Source organism: Lepidochelys kempii, chromosome 5 (assembly GCF_965140265.1).
Source record: "Lepidochelys kempii isolate rLepKem1 chromosome 5, rLepKem1.hap2, whole genome shotgun sequence".
Lineage (NCBI taxonomy): Eukaryota > Metazoa > Chordata > Testudines > Cheloniidae > Lepidochelys > Lepidochelys kempii.
The window spans coordinates 57,041,409-57,067,961 of NC_133260.1; the positions used below are offsets into that span (position 1 = coordinate 57,041,409).

At 38.1% G+C, this 26,553-nt stretch overlaps 1 long non-coding RNA gene across 7 annotated transcripts in view; it reads right to left on the reverse strand.

Moving 5' to 3' along the window:
- Window positions 1-3,304: 3,304 nt before the first annotated feature.
- LOC140911428 (uncharacterized) overlaps window positions 3,305-26,553 on the reverse strand; it is a 162,416-nt gene continuing 139,167 nt past the window's right edge. For 3 of the 7 annotated variants that reach the window (XR_012158945.1, XR_012158942.1, XR_012158946.1), the window contains 3 exons: window positions 9,741-9,888; window positions 9,345-9,486; window positions 3,305-5,069 (listed from right to left, as the gene is read on the reverse strand). This is a non-coding gene — a long non-coding RNA (uncharacterized lncRNA). The remainder of the gene's footprint in view (window positions 5,070-9,344; window positions 9,487-9,740; window positions 9,889-26,553) is intronic. The other 4 variants (XR_012158944.1, XR_012158943.1, XR_012158948.1 and 1 more) reach the window with 3 other exon arrangements.

Below are 26,553 nucleotides of genomic sequence, written 5' to 3' on the forward strand. Positions count from 1 at the left end.
CGTTCTGTTCACTTTTTTGACTGCTGCTGCAAATTGAGCACCCACAGAGTTGGCACCTATGCAGGTTGTTCCCAATCCCAAGAGACCAGTCACCTACCCCAGGTCAATCTGTACCTTAGATCTCACACCAGAGACAACACTTGTATCCAATCCTATAGCACACTATCTAAGGATTCATTAACTAAGAAAATAAATGAGAGTTACTACACAGTTAAAACAGGAAAACATATACACAAATGAGTTACAGTCTATGGTTTCAAAAAGTGACAGAGTTGTAGTAATTGGTCAGCTCTGAATGTCTTTTAGGGCTAACCCTGGTTTACCCTGGGGATCTCTGCTTCTGTTTATTAGCTCCATCCCTGTGAGAGTCCAAACAGCAAAAGAGATGAAAAATTTTCCTGCCAAATATTTTTGTTTCCTTCTTCCCGAATTCAACCTGATGGGACAAGCCCTTTTTTTCCCAGCCTCTTCAAGAGTATAAAGGGGCAATTAACAAAGTCTTTGTTTTGTGGCATCCCACAATGACCTATTTTGTTTTGCTAGGCCTTCTTGATGGGCAGGAGATGATCCCTACCGAGCGACTGGGTTCACAGCTTCAGGGCAAACAAGTTTTACAGTTACAAAGCGAACACTTATAGCATGTGATAAAGAAATTATAAGTGAGATTAATGCATGCAACATTGTACAAGCATGTCATAAAGTCTAAACACTAAACACACTGTTATAAGTTCATCTTAACCCATCTTAACCATACTAACACACTGGTGAAACAGACAGGTTTCCAGCAATGGATTTGTCAGCGCGCGGCTGAGGCCGAAAGCCTTGGCAAGAGCTAGCATCTGCTCTGCCAGCATCGCAGTTAGTTTTTGTGTCTTTTGCTAGATGCTCTTCAAATACTTTTTTGGCCTGCCTAATTATTCTTTTACACTTGACTTGCCAGAGTTTATGTTCCTTTTTATTTTCCTCAGTAAGATTTGACTTCCAATTTTTAAAGGATGTTATTTTGTCTCTAACTGCCTCCTTTAAACTGTTGTTTAGCCTTGGTGTCATTTGTTTTTTCAGTCCTCATACTCTTTGTTTTTTTAATTTGGGATATACATTTAGTTTGAGCCTCTATTATAGCATTTTTTTAAAGTTTCCATGCAGCTTGCAGGCATTTCATGCTTATGACTGTTCCTTTTAAATTTCTGTTTAACTAGCTTCTGCTTTTTTGTGTAGTTCCCTTTTTTTGAAATTAAATGCTACTGCGGTGGGTTTCTTTGGTATTTCCCCCCCTAACAAAGATGTTAAATTTAAGTACATTGTGGTCGTTATTACTGAGCGGTTCAACTATACTCAACTCTTGCCCATATACTCAACTATACTCTACTCTTGCCCATATACTCAACTATACTCAAGATTGCCCCTCCCCTTGTGTGTTCCAGGATTAACTGCTCCAAGAAACTGTCATTTATGGTGTTTAAAATATTATCTCTGCATCCCTTCCTGAGGTGACGTGTACCGAGTCAATATCAGGATAGTTTAAGTCCCCCACTATTATTGCATTTTCTGTCTTTGTAGTCTCTCTAATCTCCCTGAGCATTTCACAACCACCGTCACCATCCTGCTGAGGTTATCGTTAGTATGTCCTGATTGCTGTACTGTTATTATTCAAGCATGGAATTTTTATCCATCGATATTCTATGATATAGTTTGATATATTTTACTCTAGGCTTTCTTTCACATATAGTGCCACTCCCCCATCAGCACAACCTATTCTGTCATTCCTATATATTTTGTACCCTGTTATTACCATGTCCCATTGATTATCATCATTCCACCAAGTTTCTGTGATGCCTATTATATCAATATCATCATTTAATACCAGGCACTCAAATTTCACTCATTTTAGTATTTAAGCTTGTAGCATTTGTAGCATATCAACACTTATAAAACTTGTCAATATTTTGGTGTCTGTCTTCATGTGATGTAATTGAATGGGGCTCCTTTTCATTTTGACTGTTTCTCTTCACTTCCTGCCTGTATTTTATCCAAATCCATCTTCTCCTCTTTACTAGGATACAGAGCATCCCCTTTAATAAATTCTCCCCTAAGAGATGGCTCTGTCCAAACCATGTGCTCCTCTGTACCTGTCAGCTTTTCCTCAGCTCTTACATTAAAAACTTCTCTACAACCTTTTTAATTTTACATGCCAGCAGAATGGTTCCATTTTGATTTAGGTGGAGCCCATCCTCCCTGTATAGGCTCCTCCTTTCCCAAAAGGTTGCCCAGTGCCTACTAACCTAAATCCCTCCACTGAACACCATCGTCTCATCCATACAGTGAGACCCTGCATGGTCAAGGTACATGGCCATGTCTACACTTATGGACCATTCTTCCTTAGCCCTTACTCATGCCCTTGTTGGGAAGGCCCTGTGGGTGGCTTCTCCATTTATTTTCAGGAGAGCCAGAAAGGTGGCAGCTATATTCCATTGTGTGCTCCTGCCACAACACAGGCTCGTACACTGTTTTTTCTGAAATGAACATATGTGCAAGATACATCAGAATTTAATGCATACTTTGATATAAAGGTAGAACTTCAGTATGTTCTTTATATTGTATCAATATATATTGCTCGCATCAATAAACATGATTATGTCAAACTAGTTATCTTGTGCATTGCGTATCTTACAAATACTTTATTTAGTATAATCTCTTACAGGAGTGGCCAAACTGTGTCTTATGAGCACACCACATGTGGCTCTTTTAGTTAAAGTGCAGCTCACAGAGCCCCCTCTCCCCCCCTGCCACCCATCATTCGCTACCTACCAGACTGGTGGGGGAGCTCGGGACCTCTGCCTTTCAGCGGGGTGGTGGGATAGAGGCTTCTGCCCAGTGGGGAGGAGGGTCTCAGAGCTACAGCCCTGTGGGGCACACCTGCCAGTGCTTGGGGCTTCAGCAGGAGAGGAGCTGAAGCCCTGAGTCCTACCAGATGTGCCCCAACTCTCAAACTTCTGAAGATTGTTGTATGGGGCTCAGAGGGTGAGTAGGTTTGGCCACCCCTGATCTATTATACCCATATTTAATACCTCCATCACTGTGTTATCTATTCAATTCTATCTCATCACCATAATATCCAGATGCATTTTCCATTTGATAGATCAAGTTCAAAATAGTCATTTTCTCAAAATCAGGATTACATATACCAAACCACACCACCCACTTCATCACCAGATTAACTTGCAGCAAAAGACCAGAGCTGGGTTAAAAGCCTGGGGACTCCAGGACTTCAGTTAAGAAAAAGTCTGAACAGAGATTTGTCTTAACAACATATGCAGTTTATTTTATTACAAAATTTGGAATTATACATATTAATTACACCACCAGTTAAACTAGACTGGTGGAAAAAATGTTCTGCCAGACAACGGTAAGAAAAAATATTTAAGGCTCTGTTACACCCATAAAACTAAGCTAAAGGCTCAACTTTGAAATCCATACCAAGACAACTGACTTCCCATTGATTTCAGTGAAAGTTTTATCTTGAATTAGGAATGTAGGATTGGTCCTTAATAAACCAATTACATTTTGACATATAGTGAAGCCAGAAATATCAACAAAAATAAAATGCTGTTGATACTATGTTAAAGGTATTTATTAAATGCAATTTTAAATATATTTTGATTGAAAACCATGAGTATAAGAGATATATTGTGATTGCTGAACATGTGAAACAAAAAGCATAAATATCAGAAAAGGGGAAATATAATGCGAAAGAAACAGAGAGAAGACAGAAAATTCTGCAAAATCTTTTAAGGAGTGGTAAATATATTAATTTTCTAGAACCATATTTTTCTTGAACTAATAAAATATAATCTTAACATATTGGAAAAGTCACACTTCACCTATTAGCAATGAATCTGGTATTTTCCCTGTTGATTTCCATTTTAAAATTATAAAAAATGAAAAGGTTTCTAATAAACCAACTTCAATGTCCTTGCTATCTATTTGTTCATTACACCTAAGAGATGGCTGTAAACAACTGGACTGATTAAAATGGCCATATTTTCAAAGCCCAGTGCAAGAGGTGAAGGATACAAAATGTGCACCACCCATTGCACCTGCAAAGCCCTCATCTGCATATGGGTGTGTAACGCCGATAGACCCTGGTTATGGATTGAACCGGGGACCTATGGCGCTTAGTGCATGAGCCTTCTAATGCATGAGCTAAAAGCCAACTGGCAGACTCATTTTAAAACAGCAGGCTGATTTTACCTCTCTCTTTAAGTGGTCTCAGTGCCACTAGGTGGGACAGAACAGCACACCCAGGAGGTGTTTGGGTTACATGTGCAGGTGTTTTATTTCTTTGGTTGAATGTGCATATGCAAGTGTGTTTTGGGTCCTATTCTCCTTTTGCTTACATCGCTGTTTTACCTAGGTCTAACTGCATCTGACTTCTGCAGAGTCACTTCTGTTTGAAGGCTGCTTTCCTGCAATCAGAGCTGTATGGGCTGACATTTATGCCTGCCTGGACCTGCACTGAAGTCAGTGGGCTCTGCACAGTCCCCAGGTACTGCTCACACAGATTTGACTACCAGACTGGGGCCTTACATTTCTACAAGATGAGAATCAGGCCATAGGACTATATATGGTTTGGGAGTGGCCTGATGAATGAGCCTTTGACAGTTTAGCTCCAAGAGCTAAAGATAAACCTTCAAAAATAAAATTAAAGCAACAATCCAAATAGAATAATAGAAATATTATTATTAATATAATATTGTTTATTTTATGGGACCATCTAGGATCCCCAATCACGGATTAGAACCTCATTGTGCTGCATGCTATGCAGGCCCAGAACAAAAAGACATCCCCTGCTCCACAGACCTTAAATGTCACATTGCAGTTAAGTACAGCTGTTATGGTACAGATTGGTAATAATTATTTCCTTCAAGCTAATCTGTAATATAGATAATCAAGACCAAGCTTTTCTTTTTGGTTTCAGTATATTTCATTCAGTCAAAGCTCTGGAATTGTTCCTCAAAAATCCATGTAATTGCTAACCAGACTCCATAAAAGAGTTTAAGAAACTTCATCTGTAAAACAAAAGAGAAAAAAGTTAGCATTTTACCCTTTATTACACAAAACACAAATACTGAGAAGTAAATTACTGTTTTCCACACACGTGAAAGAACTGATCCATGGCTAAAGGGTTCTCTCTCTTCTTGCTTTCTACTTCATATATTTAGGAAAGAAAAAAAAACAACATCTTTATTTTATTTTTTTACATAAAGGTGTGGAAAACCTTTACTGATGCTGCTGCTAACTCTACGAAATGTATATAGTTACTTACGGAGCAAACAAAAGGATGGAAAATGAACTATACAGTACTTTTTTACTTATCATTTGAAAAAGAAGAGACAGTGGAGTTCAGAATGCTAAAATTTTTGATTGACTAAAATATTGCCTATGAAAATCTCCTTCAGTTATAATTCTTTATTCCAAAAATAATTTAATACAAATATGTTGCTGCAATAGGAAATGTCTCAGTGCTGGACTATAATAGCTTTTGTAGAACTAATAACCTCTTCCACAATGATGGTATATAAAATCAACTTCATACAGTTATCACTACAGATAAAATTATTTTATTTTTCTTCGCATCTGTCCAGCAGAAAAGTAGCTTCAGTGGTGTGTGGCCAATAGAGGCTCTGTGAACCTCTGTGGCTACTGTGACTTGTACACTGCTCCCTACTCTGAGAGGATACTTCCTTATTGGTGGTAGCTTCACTGTGCTACTTCAGACATTATCCATTCAAGACTGTCCCTTCCCCCGCAGGAAAGTCACAGACGCTACCAAGTCTGATTGCAACTGGGCTCATTGGGAAATGCACTGAGTATGATTAGTGTGTCTTCTGACTTTCAAATATGGAGGAAGGTTCTTCCTAGCTGACTGACATTCCACTTCATCCCTGTCAGTCACCCAGGAAAAAGAGAGGTCCAGAGCAAAATGAGGGCATCTCTCATCCAGACAAGAGAACAAAAATTTGAGGGGAGACTGTCGGAAGTCTTTCTCTCTGAGTCTCCCATCATGTGATTCCTGCAATTTGGTTCAGAGCCTCCCTATCTAATTCTTTCAGGCCCCCATTTCCCCAAGACCTGGAGTGGTAGCACTTCCTTCCCACAACAGAAGGAGATTCTTTAACAGAAAATGGGTCAGTCTCCCCACTCAATAAAAGATATGCTTTGGGGTTACTCCATCCCAGCCTCCTACAGGCAGTGCAGTCACAGCAAGGGGAGACAGACTGACTGAGTAAAAGGAAATGTACAGTACAGGAAGCATGTTACATTTACAGGAGCTTTCCACAATGCCCAGTACTGCAGAGAATGGGTGGCACGGCATTTGTTTTGGTTTTTGGGGATTGGCCTTGGATAGACTTTAAGCTGGTTTTTCTCCTGCATAGTTTGGTCAGAGGCAAATCCAGCACTTGTGGCCTTGTATACAGGCAGGGTTTGGAATGCTGTAGTTACCCTGTACAGAATAAAGGTCCACTTATCCTTTCAGTAAGGTTATTGTCATAGAAGTTACAGTGCATCTTAAAAAGCAAGTATAATTGTAATGCAGAGCTACAGTTTATATTTCCTTAAAACTTACTACATGCTACGAAAAACTCCCTTTTTTATTGGCATGTTAAAATTGATAGTGTTTTATTAGCTTGCACTTGGAAAGGCCTGTCTTGTGGAAACTCCATTTCTTCCCATGTGCTTGTCTTACTTCTCATATTGTATCATATTAGATAATTATCAGCCCCATGTGAAGCTCAGAAGTTTTGGTTTTTTCTTGGTTTTGGTTCTCACAGCCTAAATTTCACTTTGAAATTTTCATAACTTCATCCTAAAACTTCAGAGCAGAACTCAATCCAAACTGCTAAATTTAGCTTTATGTCAAGGTGAATAAACTTTACACCTGTTTATATCTGAAACCATAAATCAGATCAGATTTAACTGAAACAGGCTCAGGCACTTAAATACCAGTGATGCAGGTCCAAGTTTCAAGGCTGTAATGAAATATGACCCAGGAAAGTTTTGTCTGGCTTTGAGTTTAATTCTGAAAGTCTGGGAGAATACTGCCAACAATGCTCTTTTCTTTTCCTCCTCTTCTTTAACCCATGCAGGCTATGCAGTAAAAATCTCCACCCTTACTTCTTGGATATATCCTCTGATTTGTAACAGATTTTAACACAATTCAGGGAAAGTAACTGTCTACTTTCAAAGAGTTGTTGAAATGCCATTACAGTTTTTGTATTTAAAATTATACATTACATAAAAGCAGTTATGCTCATGTGAAATGATGATAATAAGAGCAAGAAGTAGACTTTTGAAATCAGATGCCTGTCATCTGATCTTAAACATCAGATGAGTTAAATGGAAATTGAAGTAGCTTTTGAAGGTCTAATTTGTTAACTAAATGTAAAGAATTTAAAATTTTTTACCATATCTTCAAATGGAGAGTAAATTACATTGGATTTTTTTCATAATGTTGATATTGTAGCAGCACTGACATAATTATCCAGTAGTCATGTTAATCTCCAAATGCACTGTGTATAGGGTTTATTATATTACATAGATATCCAAGAATCTGGGATGGTAGGTCTTAGTATCAGTTCTTTATTGTTATCATATTATTGCTCCTTTACAAAAAGAGGGCAATACAATTTATATTGTAGTCATATTTCTGGCTGTTTGTATCTTTGAGGGTCAAACAGATTGTGTCTCCTGAAGAGAAAGGGCACATAATCTAAGTTAAGGGGGTTTGGAGTTTTAAGTGTGACTCCTCATTGAATAAGCTGGTTTATAGGAGTTCTCAAACCTTTTCTTAGCATGAACTAGAAAGATTGTCTCATGGACAAATCTTCATCTATTCGTTATTGCATGACTAACTCGCCCCTCCCCCCTGCCCATTCATCGTCACATAATATTCCTGAGGGAAATTGCAGCAATTGCTTACAGGGAAAAGCAATATTAGTAAAGTATCTAATGTATTTTTACCTTTTTAAATTTAGTAAGTAGATAGAATATTTAGCATCTTGGGCTAGATCCACAAAGGGGCCTTAGACCCAATGTTGCAACAAATAACTTTAGGTCTACTGTCACTTAGTGGAATCCAGCATTCTGAGTTAGGCATCCAGACTACCTATACAATGCATGGGAAGAATTAGGAACCTAATAATGGGATTTACAAAAGCCAGCACATTCAGTGAGGAGCGGCCTAAATTAGTCAATAGAAAATGGTGATAATAAGGGTGTGGTCTAAACCCTGCACCTCAAAGGGACTCAAGCACCTAAATATAGGCCAGAGGGAGGCACCTCTCTCCACTTGGGAATCACAGCCATGAGCCCTCTCCTAGAGTTAGGTACCTAAGCCAGGTCATAAAACAAATAAAATGAAGAAGAGCCTCTCCTTTTCCGAAGTGGTGAGAACACTGACCCAAGCGGTTCTCCACTCTGCCTGACAGGGACTGGAATGGGTGCTTGTACAGTGCCGGGGATTGCCCTGACCACTAGGCCATAGTCAGCCTTCATAGAATATCAGGGTTGGAAGGGACCCCAGAAGCTCTCTCTCTTTGGCCAAATGAATATTTACTTAGTTATACAAAGTGGAATAGTTTCACCAGGAGACAGTGATCACTGCTATAATGGGACATCTCTGTCTACATGTTGTGCAGGGCCTGATTTAGTATACATGTTCTAAGGTACCTTTTTAGTGTTCCTATCAGATCAGGACCCACAGGTGAGATAGGTGGGGGGTACTGCTAGCTTGTAAATCCTGCCAGAGGCTAGGCATGAGCTAGGCACAGGGTGCCACGACTTAGGTGGCTTTTCACATGCTCACTGGCAGACTTCTAGGTTCCAGGGGGACTTTACCTGTGGAAACATAGGGAAATGTAGGCTCCTTCATGGTTAGGCAGCAGCCGAGTGAGGGTTTATAGACTCTAAATTTTGGATTTAGGTGCCTAAAGTGCCAAGTAGGTACCTAAATCCTTTGTGACTAGCTCTCTCTCTATACACCACCAGCAAGTTCTACACGGAGAACCAGCATTCCGCAAGCTGCAGTTTGAGATCCATTGCATTAACATAATCAGTCAATTAAATACAAGATACAGAACTTTTGTGGAGTATATGGTTCTTAAGAAATTGAAGGAACAGGATGGGGGAGAGGGACAAGGATTGTTTTTGTTTTTTAAATTTCTTGAAGTGAATGTAGGAATTATTAAAGGTTCTGGTTTAATCAAGAAGAAGTATAATATAAGAAGACACTGTACAAGCTTCCGTACGCTGCCCTGTCAACATGGCTCAGTCTTGAGGATCACCTCTGCAAGCGGAATGAAGTTCTCTTTCCGCTGCTATCCGCAGTCTCACCCTGGGCAAGTCTAGGTTCCATATGCTTGGTGAGTGAAGTTATCCTCATCCTCATGAATGCAAAGATGGTTCCTGAGGTAGTATGATCCCTGCCTATTAAGGATTTTAAAAAACAAGATCAGAATATCGAACTGGTGCCAATGGAGGATGTAAAGCATCATTGCAACGTGTATTCTGTGACTAGTCTTGCTCAAGAGCTTGACAGCTATGATTTGGACAAGTTAGAGCTTCTAGTTCGCCATAACAGATAGCTCTAGTTAGAGTGAGCTACACGAGCTATATAATGTATTACAAAATATTTTTTAATTTATGGGAAAAAGAAAAGATCAAAGATTGTTTCCACTAACCTTAACCACTTTATTGGTATTAAAACATATTAAGCTACTTTTATTTTCTAGAATTTGGCATTTTCTTCTGGTTACTTATTCTGATTGGCCTTGGCCTCCTGCCAAATGTGCATCACGTGTCAAGAGTCAGTTCTAAACTTCATTTTTCCTATAAAATTGAAGAGATATAATTATATTTAAGGGCAGTGTATAAAAAAGTACCCATAATTTACCTCCTTTTGGGTAAGTATAGAGTAAAACAATAGCTTTAAATAGACATGCCATGTGAGCTGCCAGAATGGGCAATATATACACAGCACTTTACTGATGTACAATACAAGGGATCAGCCCCTGAATATGCACATTACTGGAGTAAGTAGCTTCCTACAATTAAGCATTTAGAGCCTAATACGGAAAAGTACAGAGTACCACATGTGAGGTGATGGGTTCTTCTGGTCCCATTGAAGTCAATCACATGATTCCCAGCACCTTGCATGGCTGGAATTTGAGAGAACTGAATGTTTATATACTAAGTACTTCAAACTAATACAAAGAAAATGTTCATGTCACACAATCCTGAGGCCTGATTCTGAGCTCACACTCATGTAAATCAAGAGTAATTCCACTGAAGTTAAACTGAAGTAGAACACTGGAGAATCAGTTTTTATACATCTAAATGTCATTAACCAAGGATGAAATTAGCTCTTATGTTTACTACACAGTCTGATATAAACTGGTGAGTGGACTAAATCTTATGAGGTTTTCCAACTTCTAATTTATCTGGATGTACTGCTCTGTAAAGTTCAATATTTACACCTCTTCAGAATGCATAAAGTCAAATTATGCAATTAGCCATTTTTGCTGTTTATTTATTGATTTATATATTGCTAATATGTAATTAAATGGAGTAGCAACACATTCAGTCTAATGGGTCAGATCAAAACTAAATTTCTCTTATGGATAGACAATAAGTAATTATGCAATTAAGCAAAAGATACTTAAGTGATGTATGCATTTAAAGTATCCAATAGGAGTTAGGGAAAATTCACCACCTTTAAAATCAGACCAGTTATAAATAGTCCACTCTGGATTTAGTGCCTAATTTTAGGCACCCGAGTTAGAACATTTTGGCCTCTGGCTTTTTAAGAAATATGACTAATGTACATATATTAACTGAAGTATACTGTATTCTTATTGGCGGAGTCTCTCCTTCACTCCTGCAGTAAACTCTCCCATAATTAATGTGAAACCAAACTGCAAATATAAAAAAGCACCTAGAAATGATTCCTGGTAAGAGTAAATCTCTACTAAATACAATTTTGCAATTGTAAACAAACAAGTGGAAAAGGGAACAATTTGCCTATGAATTTCATTAAAAATTCTTACTGAAATCCTGTTATATAATCAAATATGTAACATTAACACAATGGTCATTTTGGAAACAAGAATGTGTGTGAATGAAAAAGGTTGTTATTGTGCAAGTATAACTACACAGGACAGGACAGGACTGGACTATCATCCATACAAAAATGGAACAGCAAGCATTTTATTAACAGCAATGGTGAGCTTAAGTACAGTTATACTGATTCCTTCCTGCACTTAAGAGATTGAAAACAACTACCTTTGGCTTCAAGTTTCATGTGTGTTGTATGGTTATCCTGTATTACCAACCCTTTGTAGGGTGCTATTTACACTATGCAGTAAAGCTGTGAATTTGGCTACATATATTATGGGATTCTCATGACACCATGAGGCGTTTAAGCTTTGCCTCTGTGGTTACTATTTTGTATAGAGGAACAATGAAACACGAGAATTTCTTGAGCAAAATACTTAACTTTTATCTGAATGTGAAAAGGACATGGCAAGGGTGTATAAGGATTGCTCTTGTGAGGTGTTGATCACCTCTGTTGACCACATGTGAGTTCAGGGTGCTCAATATACCTTGCAAGACTGGACCTTAAGAACACAAAACAATGATCTAACCATATAGAAGAAACCACACTTCTCAACCTGCTCTTCTGTGCTGTCTCCATTAATTACACTAAGGGCAGGTTGGAACGTTGCCTACAACAGTATATCACCTTTCACTTGTTCTAGGTACGTCTAGTCAACAGTGACACCATAGCTCACTGGATTCCAGTTTAACCCATGTGTGACCCTCTGTAACAATTAACCCTTTAGTTTCCAGATTAACACTGTGCAAGTCACATCTAACAAATACCATTGTATCAATATCTGAATATTGCATAGCAATTCATATATCTGAATCTATCTTGGCAGAGTAAATCAGAGTCAGTATTACTAAAAACAACCTCTTGAATCAACCATATGCCATTTTTAAGGCTCTGGAGTCCTCTGTCAGTCCCTACATGGCCTTCACTGTGGCCTCTGGATATTAACTGAAGTGCCTTGGCCTTTACTCACAAGTTCATTTCAACATCCATACTAAATGTTTTTGGATGCTTATCTGAACTAAATAGAATCTATAAATCTTTTACAATTTATTATTGCTAGCTGTCTAGTTTGCTGCCCAGAGCTAATAATGACAACTTAATTTATAGTACCATCTTGTGACTTATGTTTTTAGTCAGTGATGCTGGTAGCCATGTTCAACAAATCCTCTTCAGCCTGCCTGTTTTTGAGATCATTCACTCTGTCTAGCAGATTCACCTACCTCATCCCACAATCAAAACGTTAGTTGAAAATCACCATTTCACATATGCGTTTGTAAAATTAGTTTTTAAACTCATTCAGATCTACACCATAATTGCAACCGATATACTAAGTTTTACAATTCTTTTGTTGACACATAAGTACTAATGGACACACAAAACAGCCATTTAATTAACATTTGGATTCTCCAACAGCCTTAGCACGGGGTCCCCAACTTTTAGCTTGGGTTAGCCTTAAAGAACATTTACAGCTTGCACATTATAGCAGCTGCTATTACTTTTTGGAACCTAAGACTGTATCTCATTTGTGTGTATGTTTACCAGCTTTAATCTTGTAAATATCACTCCTTTTTAATAAATCTTTAGTTAGTTTATTATAGAACTGGCTGCAAGCATTGTCTTTGGTTTGAGATCTGAGGTACAACTGACCTGGCACAAGTGACTGGTCCTTTGGGACTGGGAGTAACTTGAATGTTGTTGTGATTTGTGATGTAAGGGACCATCTATCACAAAGGCAGGTTTGCCAGGGTGGCAAGATAAACTAGAATGTCTAAGGGGGACTGTCTGTGACTAAGGCTGATATAGAGCTTGAGGTGTCCACACTGGATGCTTGGTTGGTGAAATCCAACTGCAGAACACACAACTGATTTGGCGTTTGTGCCCTAATTGTGGCAGTCTGGCCTGAGGTTGGCAACTACATTCATGAGTGACTACAGACAGTATGACAACAAGGCAATCCAAATTAATTTTGCCCAATATGGCACTTATAATTTTTATTATATGTGCACAATTATATCCTATTTTACTCCACAGCTTCATCTTTTCCCAAATTTTTTATTATTGCCTGCGTTAGGGTGCTTTTCAAACACACCTAATCAGCCCCTGCCATGCCAGCCCCAATCCAGGGGGATAGACTGGGACTGGTTGAAAAGCCTTATGTCTGCCTGGAGATTGGCAACACCTGCCAGCCTGATAGGCCAGGAGCTATAAAGGCTGGGAAGGAGCGAGACAGCCAGAGAAAGAGAGAGAGGTCAGTCAGTGAGGGAGGGATGTGGAAGTCCTCTAGCTGGTTACTGACCCAGCCTGTGCTAGGCAAGAAACCTGTAAGGATTGTATATAGTTGGACACTGGTGGTGGGAAAACACTAAAAGAATAAAAGACACGGGTGTTGCACAGAGTTGAAGGTCTCCCTGGACTTATTTGAGAGGGCAACCAGGCCCAGAAGAAGAGGGGCTGGCTGTGCATCCCGTGACATCCCCTTATAAAATAAATTAATGTGCTCCTCTAGCACGTGCATTTTGATGCACAAACATTCAAGTTTTAGAGCTCTGAAAAGTGAAATGCTGTAAATCCAGAATGGAAAGATGGGATTTGGGGGATTTTTGCAGGAGTTATTTAGTTCTATAAATAGAAGTCAGTCTTCCTATTTGCATCCAGGTCTCAAATTTCACATGCATGAAACTCCAGGATATTGTTCTATTTCATTCTTATTTGGCAAAAAATTATAAAAGTCTTTAAAAAGTATGTTTTAAAATTGTATTTTTAAAGCATTTCACGTCTATCTCTTTCTCTCTCACTCCGGTTTGGTGTCTGTTTTTGCTACCTGCATTTAACTGTAATATCACACAATGGTGAACTTCTGATGGGCACACAGCCAAGATCAGTTGTTCTAAAGGTGCCCTGAATACATCACTGGCACATGGACATATGTTGGGGTGTTACATAAGATTCCCCATATATTATCTAGGATCCAAATATCAGTCATGCAGCTGCCTACCCCACATGTATGCCTGCACACCATGTTGAAGTACCTTGGGTGAACTCAGAGCCATCTTCAGCCAGTGAGACAAAGCACAGTATTCAAATGTAACTGGCTCCATCTCTGTTGGAGAAGGGACCTGGCAGACACTTGGTCAACTCATACTAGAATGAGCTTGCTCAACAGAGCAAGGAGGTCAAGGCTCAGTGGTAGCCAGAGACAGGGAGACACTGCCAACTGGTTGGGACTTAAGTGTGGGGTGAAGGTCTCTGTTACAATTAGCTCTAAGAAAAGAATCTGGGTGTCCTTACTGCCTTGTAACTTGCTAGTGATGGCTCCAGACCGCCCAGCTAATGTTACTGTCTCAGATGGCTCCAGTGTCCTACTGCTGTTAATAGGTTGAAAAGCTTGGGATCTCTCTCTCCTCTTAGAGATGGTCACAAAAACAGAGGACAAAATGGGGGTGTTTGGGACAGTGCATATTTTCCTCCCCACCATGATGGACTCCAAGGAACAACTGGAACATGTAATGAACTTTGAGGAGTCCTTGTGGCACCTTAGAGACTAACATTTATTTGGGCATAAGCTTTCATGGGCTAGAACCCACTTCATCAGATGCATGGATTTTCCACTCCATGCATCTGATGAAGTGGGATATATATATATACACATACATACATACATTGAATATCAGGGTTGGAAGGGACCTCAGGAAGTCATCTAGTCCAACCCCCTGCTCAAAGCAGGACCAATCCCCAATTTTTGCACCAGATCCCTAAATGGCCCCCTCAAGAATTGAACTCACAACCCTGGGTTTAGCAGGCCAATGTTCAAACCCCTGAGCTATCCCTCCCCCACGATTTATATATATATACACACACGATATATATATAGTACACAAAAAGATGGGAGTTGCCTTACCAAGTGAGGTGGGGGGGTGTCAGTCTAACAAGATAATTCAATTAATAGTAGAATACCAAGGGAGGAAAAATCATGTTTATAGTGGTAGTGAGGGTGGCCCATTTCAAACAGTTGACAAGAAGGTGTGAGTAACAGTAGGGGGAAATTAGTATGGTAAAATTAGTCCATCCACTACCAGTCTTTATTCAGGCTGAACTTTGTTTTCTTTCCTTTAAAGAAACCATATATCCTTCCCTTTGTGCTTAATATCATGCTATATGTAATTTTCTATTGAAGAGTTTATTTACCTCACAGAGGGTTTGTTTAAAGGCAAAATATAGCAAAGTAAGAATTTGCTCCATAATAGAGTGCAGTTCACCAGTCTGGATATTCTAGGAACACAGAAACATTGTGCCTGTCTAGGCCAGTAGAAAATGCGTGTAGTCTGAATGAGGTCATTCACGTGTGTAAATCCTTGCCAGATTGAGCCCTATACCTGTACTGTCAGTGTTGATAAGGCACAGAACATCACAAACGGTACTGACAGCAAATAAGTCACATACCCATAACATAAAAGCAAGAAGGAAAAATATATCTAGTTTGTTGTCATTTGAATGGTTGGTTTAGGCATATTGAGGATGGATTTAGTTGCTCTATCAGTAACAAGATAGACAGCAAAGAATTGGCACATCTTTAAAACAAAGTTTTAAAAAATATATATATTTTCCTTGTTCCACATCTCTGTCTAGGCAGAAGTTTCAGATTCATTACAGTACAAAGTCATACTACCTCCTTAGTTCTTCAATAGCACTAGCTCCTTAGCTAATAGTCACACATCTCTTCAGCACTTTTAAACATGAGGGGTCCCATTCTGTGCTAGCAAATTTGGCCCCACATCTAGCTATATTGTGCATGAGGTCTTTTGACTAGATCACTGAAAAACAATAACTACCTTAAAATTAAGTTGGTAGTGAAATTAACAATTCAATTACCACCACACTGAGTATTGTTGAAATAGCCAAAATAACTTGTAGAAGGGGGTGTGGTGGTAACTGAATATCAAGCATAACAAAATGCTTAATCATGCTCAGAGTTTTCTGTGAGTCTTAATCTAAGGCCAAATTCTGCATTCAGTATTTGTGTGGAATGTTTATTGACTTCAAACTCCTTGAATCAGGGAGCAGAATATGGACCCTAGAAATATTCATCTTGATCACCACTGTAATGGGGCAGCCACCTCCCAAGCACCTGCCTCAGGGCTGGGGATGGCTCTGCAGCACCCTGACTCAGTTTCCCTCTTCACAGCTCCTTAATAAACTCCACACACATGGTTTAGTGCTGGAGATAGCTCCTCAGCAAAGTCATAAAGTTAACCACTTCCAGGAGTAACAAAAGTCCAACTAAAAAATACCAGCAAACAAAAAAAAGATTCTTCAACCCTTCATGGGCTTCTTTTCAAACCATCCTCTAGGCCCTGTTCTCAGCCACATTTGTGTCTTTCCCCTGACCTGCTATAGATCACTCAGCCACCAGATTGATTCCCCTAGAATATCATTCAGCTGCAGAACCTGGCTCAGGACCTTCACATCCCCTACACGGCACAGTTCTACTCCCAAACTGAGCTCTCTCAGGCCTTTTATAAGGCTCAGGTGTCCGTTAAAGTATCAGATGAGCCTCTTAGTACCAGGCTGGGAAGCAGCTAATTAATTATGGCACAGGTGGGGCTGGTCCCATCTCCCCTTAAAGGACAATCAGCCAAACCATTTCTTCTGCAACTGCTGTTATACCCCAGTGACACTGAGTGTAAATCATTAGAAATACACATTATGAAATTCAGCTGCCAGAGGTTACATTATTAGTTAAAATAAGGCTTACTCCCCCCCCTGCATTTTTTTTGTTTTAAACTCAATCACTAATGAAACTTGGAGAGCACTTCGGTCAGCATAAGTAGTAGCAAAGAATTTGTAGGTGTGGCACAAAGTTGTAATGAAGTGTTACAGAACCTATGGATATCTAATTTCAGGATATATAGATATAATTGCTAAAAAAATACTACTGTATTGTTGTGGAGAAAAGTAAAAAATCTAAAAGGAGCTCAGTTTATCAGACATGGAAAATGAAAATAAAGCCACTGAAGGCTGATGAAAAGACAGATCTAAAATGTATTATATCTTATTAATGGTATCAACAATCCTGGCAGTGAATAATGGTAAATGTAGTGTCATGTGTCCCCCACTGTTTAGATTTGCTAAATAATGGTATTATTATTATTTTATTTTATTATTACTGTATTTGTGTTATCACAGTGCCCAAAAGCCCCAGTCATGGACCAGGCCCCCACTCTGCTAGGTGCTGTTCAGACAGAACAAAAACACAGTCCTTGCCCCAAAGAGCACACAATCTAAGTATAAATTAAGAGGCAACAGGGAAACCATATGAGAATACTGTCCAAATTGACAAGACAGACACGGGTGGGGTAAGGGGTAGAACACACAACAGAGCAAACAATGTGGTAGCAGCAATGTGGTAACATGCCATGTTAGTTCACCTATGGGGGGAGGGGGCGTTACTTAGGAGGGGATCAGCTGAACGGAAAGGGAAGGGAAGGGAAGGGAGACAGGGAAGGCGAGGAAAGAGTAAGAGTGGCAGGTCTGCAGTGAGGCTATGGTGAAGAGACTGTGATGGAGAGAGAGATGGAGAGTTGGAGCAAATAGCCCATCAGCACAAGCCAGAGAAAGTCAAAGAACATTCTACAGTTTTGACTGGAATATCTGAAGGACCCTGCTTTGGCTAGTTCTGTTCCAACCAACTGGAGCTTTTGGCTGGCTTCTCTGTGCAGTTTGTCCCCAAAAGCCATATGGCGAGGGAAAAGGGAGGTAGGCACCATCTGGAACCTAGTGCCCTCAGAGTGTGTATGTGGGTCCTTCCCTACACAGTTCTTGTCCAGGATATTGCTGGAAGGGGGCTGGTCCCATCTGGGCCCCATTTTAACCTCCTTCCTCCAGTGCAGCAGTCCCTGCTTTGGCTACTTCTGCTCCTACCGGCTGGAGCCATGTAGGATAAACATTACTGAAAATATAAGAGGGGCTGCACAAAAGTTTTGTGGGCAAATCAGCAATTTCATAAAGGCTTAAAAAAAGAAAGAAAAAGAAAGTCCAGACTCAGTTATAGGATGAAAATAATATTACAAAATAGTAAGTCATCAGAACTCCACATTCTATATGCTTCAGGAATCACAAAAACCTGTATATGCCTGTTTCAGTAAACAGGAGATCAGGAAAGCATATACCTTCAGCTCCACTCACTAGAATACAGGTATTAGTTTAGTGAATAACTTCTGCCCATTTCAACTGTCCTCTCAAGAAGTTGACAATATTATAAAATACTAGTATGACCGTTGTGCTGTCATTTAACCAGAGTAATCCCCAGATGAATCTGACCCTAGATATAAATTTTATCCTGAGACGATAAAAGAAACTACTACATAACACTGTCACCATGAATAATTTGGTCAACCCACCTTTGATCATTTCTGTATGTTTACATGATCATGACATTCAGATCCAGGAAATATTGAATTTCCTAGATCAGGTCTGTGGTCAAAAGAAAAATCTACATTTTACAAGGACCAAGCAAATTCAAATAGGGGATCTTACTACCATGGCAGGTAAGATACATTATTATTGGCTCTACTTAGCACACCCAGAAGTTGTAATATTCCTTATCTGTCTCTCAGTGGCAACAAATATAACCTTCTTCCCTGAAACTCAAAAAAACTCATTCTTTCCTATGTGGAAAATCAAAGAAATCACTTCCAATCTATTTCTTACAACTGAATGCCAATCGATAAATCAGTGGAAATGAGGCAATATAACAAAACCAACATAACATACATCTTTTGGAAGGTAAGATTTAAACCATAGAGATGAATGATCACCTCAAGTAGTGATCAGTAAAACTGAATTCCACAGTATTAAAATAGTTACTTCCTCATGTATATCAGTGGGACCTGGATGAACAACAGCATCTAAAGCTGGTAACTCCCATTCCCACATCTTTCTGTTGTGCAGCAGGTTGATAAACTGGGTTTGCTTCTTTTGACATTTCTACAGAATAGGGCAGAACTACCCAGGCAAATTATTGTAAATCTGGGAAATATTTGTAAAAAAACCCACAAAAGGCGAAGACTTGTAATGGAATGGTAATTTCTTATTTTAAAAAAATCTGAAACATGTTCAAATTATAAATCCACTCCTCTACCATATGCCACCGAATATGAATGTAGCTGACCAGGGAATCAGCAAGAACAATACATTATTTCCCTATACACTGACACCTGTCTGTCTGTGTGTACATGCGCAAAACACCTGTAAGTAGCCACCCCACTCTCAAAATATGATGACAAAACCAACCTCTCCACCCCCCAACACAAATCGGACAAATTTCTCATTCCTGGCCATAGATCAAATGCCTGTAAAAACATTTATCACCCCCATCAAACATTTGTGGCTGTATGAGTGTCATTGCTCAACCAGAACATATTGCAAGTAAGTTGACTGACTTAAAATATATTGGGTGGAGGATAAAGTAGAGACAGAATAAATCCACAGAAATTATTTATTTCTTCTCATTATCTCCCTTTTGTGGTTTTTCTCTTTCTCCATTCTGAATCCGAATGAGAAAACAGTGGGTACAATCCCAAATAGTCATTTTAAAGATATTTTCTCTAGATACTGTATGCCCAACCCACTTCTTTTAGTGGTACAAGGCAGATTGGGTATCAGCAAAGGCTTTCTGGGTGTTTTAGATACCTGTCCATTTGCCAAATTCAGGATCCTGAGTTAATGGTAAGAATGAGATTTTTTTTTCCAAGATCAGGAAATGGATAAAACATCAATGTATGCTTCAGATCTTTGCTTAAATATTGACATTTCTAGGCAATACAGTATATTTCAAAGACTTCCAAAGACAAAATACAACATATTAAGACAAACTCTTGCTTCATTTAAACTAATGAAACCTCAGTAATTTAGGAATACAGAGCCTAGCACAATGGGGTCCTGGTCCTAGGGCTTGTCAGTGCTATGATAATAAAAATAATAACAAAAATAATAAATAATAACAATAATGATTAGGGTAGAATTTGGCGCACAGTATTTTTTGTATTACAACGTTAGCTCAGGTTATAAGCAACCTGCAGCTAGACAAGTGACAGTTCTTTTTGCATTAATTTGAATTTGTGGCTGGGGGGAGAAAATATTTCAGTTTTTAAAGTTGATTTGCTAACTCTTGAGAATTTGCACAAATTTTGTCAAGAAAACAGTAAGATAATCAAGAATGACAATAGATAAAATAATGGATAATAGAGAATTGAATTTCCTTTTTGTGTGTACATTTTTCCCCTCCATTTTTTGCATCTCATCTCAGTCTAGCATCTTGGTGGCCTTGGCACAGCAAAGAGAAATGCACATAGAGAAGACATGAAGTTATAAATATAACTAGGCAATTACATCATTAATCCATTGGATCACATAACATTCTCAAAGTATTTGGCATGAGAATGAAAAAAAATTAAGGAACCTCAAACATCCTAAAACAACAAAAAGTATTATCTAACTTAACACTCTATAAAACTGATTTTGTTAACGACTCATTCTTGACACTGTTGAATCACTTTTCTCTATTATGGAAAACTCCAGCAGGAAATGCAAAGTTTTATCTTTCCTGGTATGTTCCCTATTCAGTACTATTTACAATCAATGGATGAACCCAACTAAAGCATTGAAATAGCACAAATATATTACCATGAACAACTATCATATGCTCTCATAAACTTTATGTTTTATCTTGTGAGAAGCTTCTGCTATGTAATAAGATTTAGCCTCTTACTTTTAATCTCATATTGCAATTGCGAGAAAAGACCTAGTACTGCTCTGGCATGTTACAGTGTTGTCATGGATACACAAGTATGGTGTATTACTTCCACCAGTAAATAAACAAGATTCTCAAAGAGTGCTTGGTAGGATTTACTAGCCCTGTAGTATTGTTACCTGCACAGAGCTTTAAATAAGCAAATGGTTTGTAGTTTTTTAATAATATCCAGTGTTGAGGAGAAGCACATATATGGTATATATAGTTCTTTAAAAATCATAAGGTACATGCTAAATTGTGTAACTTTACTGTCCTCACTTTTTAATTTAATTTGCCTTTATCTCATATTTTTCATAAAATATTTGCACATATATGGGACCATTTTCTAATATTCTTTACAATTTGTGGCAGTCATCTAATAACTGCTTAAATAGCTGCACAACATGTTTACACGTGCAACTTATAAAGGACAGATTGATCATTCTTATAGCAGATAGTGATATTTGTAATTTAAAAAACAGTATTAGGTGATATTAAAATTGTGTCTTTTCTAAAACAAAGTCCTCTTTCCATTCACAGACTACAGAGATGAAATTCAATCACTTACTAGCATATATGTCAACAGCTACAACAGACTTGACTTGACTCTAACAAATCAGTATCTTATGTTGATGAAGGGATGTAGATTACATGCCTTAAACTTATGTTTCAAGAAAGAAAATCACAGATTGTTAAGAATGCTATATTTAGTTCTGTGTATTAAACTTAGCAATAGCAAAAGTCTGACTCATATCTAGGCACTCCAATTTCTTACAGAAATATCTAATTAAATCAGGTAAAAATCTCCGGGTTTTACAGCTTTAGAAATATAAACCCTTAGCATTTTAAATAAAATTCACTGAAGAAAATAACATAATTGTGTTTTATGTAAAATTCATGGAACTTTCCTATTCAGAAAGCCTGCATTGTATAATGATGCATTCAGGCACACACTCTATATGTATATGGCCAGAATGTTCTGTTGGGTTTAATTGTTGGCATAACTTTGCTGATTGGACTGAGAAAACCTAATTTAGGACTAGACAGAGTGAATAATTCACAATGAATAATTTATTTGTTAAATTTAGCCATTTTTTCAACTCTTGTCATGCAAGCAGATTGCAAGCTAGGGGTTGGGGTTTTGTTTTTTTTTTGAGCGGGGCTTATATATCTATATCTATGATATGATTACGAATATTCAAAATCTGAGCTATGTTGGTTTGTTGTGATTGGCCATATAAGACATATGGGGTTGTTTCTGTTCCCTTATTGGGGGTTCAATCCTGCAAAGTGCTGAGCTCTCTGCCCACAATCCAGCTAAGCACAAAGGATCAGATTTTTAAAATATTTAGGTGCCTAGCAGATTTTCAAAAGCATCTCGGTGCCTAACTTCTATTGATTTCAATGGACATTAGGCACCTAGATACTTTTGAAAATCCCAGCAGAGGCCTAAGTACCTTTACCATCTGGTTCAAAGTGCTTAACTTTAAGCACATGCACATTCCCATTAAATCCAGAATGTCCAGCACCCTGCAGGATTGAGTCCTGGGTGAGCACACAATAAAAATTCTTCTGCATAGAATATAAAATTTGCTTTCCACAAATATTTTGCCAGTAAAACTTAGTTGTGAAAATGTTTGCCAAAAGTGATCACAAAAAGGTCATGAACACAGCCATAGTGAATTCATGAAATAATTGGAATGAATATTTGTGATTTGTTGTTTGTTTGCATTACTTACTATTTAAGATACTGCATAATAAGTCATATGGATTGCTTTTTAAAAGATACCAGTACAGCATTTTGAGCTCCTTGGGGGCAAGAACATGGCTTCTTCTGTGTTTGGAAAACACATAGCACACTGGGAGCATTGCTGAAAATTAATAAATAATAATAATTAGTACAATCCTGCAATATTTATTCACATGAGTAATTCTTACACATGCAGGTAGTCACACTGCAGTCAAAGGATCTATTCACATGTGCAAGAATTACATGTCAGTAAAGGTTACAGGATCATACCCAACAGATGTAAGCTGAAACATGAGCAGCTGAATCATATTATGAATGTTCCATGAATCACTAATTTCTGTATTTAAGCATTTGCAGTCTTGTAGAAAAGAGACATTTAATGTAAGCAGCCTTAACACCTTACAGATTATAGCAGGAAAAACCTGAAATACTGATTTATTTCCATATTAAAGCTATAGTAGAGATTTTGTTTAAAAGAATACCTTTGTGCTTCCTAACACACAATGAGGCACCAAAATAGCTCCTTTAGAAATTAATCTGTTTAGACTATTACTTGGCAGGCCTAAATATGGGTAACAGTTCGGTTCTTTGTGGGAATGATGTTATTGTCATTTAGTAGCCACAATTTCTCTTTTCCTTAGATACTTTGAGTACTGTTTGAAAAGCTGTGCTTTAAATGAGGAGTTCAGTGCTGAGGGAGTTAATTTAAATTTGATAACAAATGGCTCTGCTTTTGAAATGAATGTAGCCTGGCAACTTCAACTGAGAACCCTTCATAGGGCCTCAATTATGTATGCAGCTTCTTTGAGAAATAGTTTCACACATCTGACCCAAGGCCCACTATGTTGTTGCCATGAAATAAAACTGTATGAAGGCAATGTTTCATTTCTGTACACTTTTCACACAGGCAGGCTTTGCCCCCTCCCCCCACCTTGTGCGGATGCGCATCCACACGCAAACACACACAAAATCTTTTATTCTGAACCCGTTTCTTATATTTTTTCTATGGCTCATGTCTGAATAAAAATATAAAAGAAATAATCAATTGCCCAGTACTTAATGTGTGTGCTTATATTTTAAGAATTTCAGCTCATGCTTCCAAGCTGCCCTAATCAAAGCAGTAGTGTGAAACCAGACAGACAGACAGACAAACGGTTAAACATCCACACCATTTCATTTTTTTTTCAAAATGGCTGCTTTGTCTGTGTGCATACACCAATAGCAAATGTCCTTCTGTTATTGTACAGCCAATTTGATGTGTCAAGTATTCATATGCTAATAATGATACAGTTTCTCACTTTTTTCACAGATAAATTGTAAAGATTGTTATAGACAGTGAAACACAAGAATAAACAACCTTTATTTCAAAACTGATAAATTACTTTCCATTCAAATAACATGCAACACATGCTGCTGACCATTATTGTTTTCATTTATTGCTAGTTTGCCTTCTGTTTTTTTTTCCCTTAGAGTAGTTAGAAAATATTTAGCAGATACAGCCAGACTTGATACATATGACACGATTTCATTAATTTGCTTTGTGGTTTCATGACATGAACTTCATTTTTTACTCAGTTTTTACAGGCGATGAAAGTTTGTGATTGGAACGGACATTGTTCTCCCACATAGAACATTCACATTTTTTAAAAAAACCCTGTAATGTGCAAGATTTTAAGAGTAGACTGTCTCCCCTGCCATTTTTACAAAAATGCCATAACATACCCCCAAATCATTCTGTTTAAAAATGCCATTAGTAAAGAGCTTCCCGAATGTAATTTAAGGTGGAAGCCAGAACAAAATCTAAAAGCTTCTGTTTGGCTGGAATATGTAAGTTGAGTCAACAACTAAAAGGTATGTAAAAAAGAAAGGTAGTTCAATTTTGTTTTCTAAATTAAAATATAAACATTTTCACAACAGTATGGTTTATAAATGCAAAAGGAAAAGAAAAAGGCATAATGCTGAAATAATCAATATGAACAACAATACAGCACTGACAAAATAAACTTGCTTTATATCAATAGGCACTTGTTTTTATCAACATAAAAAATGAGCATGCATTACTACTGATTAAAAAAGGTGGAGTTACACATCACAGTAGTCAAGGATCATATTTGTGTCCTCAGTCCAGACACAGAAATGTATTTACATAACCATGTGGTCGTAAATTCAATCCATAAATGTAAGGAAATTCAGAGAAACACTAGGAGTCCAGACTGAAAGACACTGTTAATTAAGGTTTCAGAGTAACAGCCGTGTTAGTCTGTATTCGCAAAAAGAAAAGGAGTACTTGTGGCACCTTAGAGACTAACCAATTTATTTGAGCATGAGCTTTCGTGAGCTACAGCTCACTTCATCGGATGCATACCGTGGAAACTGCAGCAGACTTTATATACACACAGAGAATATGAAACAATACCTCCTCCCACCCCACTGTCCTGCTGGTAATAGCTTATCTAAAGTGATCATCAAGTTGGGCCATTTCCAGCACAAATCCAGGTTTTCTCACCCTCCACCCCCCCGCCACAAATTCACTCTCCTGCTGGTGATAGCCCATCCAAAGTGACAACTCTCTACACAATGTGCATGATAATCAAGTTGGGCCATTTCCTGCACAAAAACCTGGATTTGTGCAGGAAATGGCCCAACTGGATGATCACTTTAGATAAGCTATTACCAGCAGGACAGTGGGGTGGGAGGAGGTATTGTTTCATATTCTCTGTGTGTATATAAAGTCTGCTGCAGTTTCCACGGTATGCATCCGATGAAGTGAGCTGTAGCTCACGAAAGCTCATGCTCAAATAAATTGGTTAGTCTCTAAGGTGCCACAAGTGCTCCTTTTCTTTTTACTGTTAATTAAATTAACCACTGTTATGTGTACTGTATTGGTCAATTGGCCTGGTTCTTTGAATCCTTGCATTGTGCCAAGGTTCTGTGAGGGGGCTGAGGTTGGTTATGTACTATACCATGCCTGGAGAAACTCTTATAGGGGAGCATTTTCTTGCCTTAGTGGGTTTTAAATTTAAATGTCAGCTAAATTGAATGCAAAAAGCTGTGTTAATCAATGTTAAGTTTGCACTGTTACAATCATATAAAGTCTGGTAATACAAAGTTGTTCCCACAGCAAGATAAGTCCAGCCATATTGTACTGTCCTGTATGTTTATAGTATATCTTTAGCAATATAAACAGTATTACATTAAGCTACATATTAAAATCAGAAAAACCAGGAATAGAAAATACTATATATGTTAAATTAATGTATGATCTGTGTTGAGGTAATGTTAAGTTTAGGAAATTCCTGATCTTTCTTATTTTAATAGTGCACTCTTTTAAGTTGCATTAATCTTGGGGGGTTGTTTTTGAATTTAATATTTTAGGCACAAGGAATTTTTTTGTTTTTAAATAAATGAAAACTGCAAAGGCAAAAGGGCAGGGGAAGAAGGCAAAAATATTCATTGACCAGTTGGCGGGTCAACTATGCCTACTCAGTTCCTTAAAAAAGTGGACACTGGCTTAGTTAAGAGTCAGCAGCTACTATGTATCATTGAAAAAAGTGTACATTTCTGGAAATATGCATACCTGTACAATGTAGCAATCCAAAAGAGAGAACTCTCAGATTCAGTGAAAGTTTTCAGCTGTACTTGGCTAGTAGTGTACAATATGTAAAAGTTCATAACTTTGTTAATTTCTTGCCAATTTTTCCGAAAAACGTTGAGCCATTTTATTCAGATGTCTCCTCTCAAATTAATATGGTGCTAAATCAGGAACTCAAGATGGAATTAGAATTAACAATATTTAGCACTCAATCCTGCTGTCCTGCTCAGGCAAACCTACTGAAGTCAAAG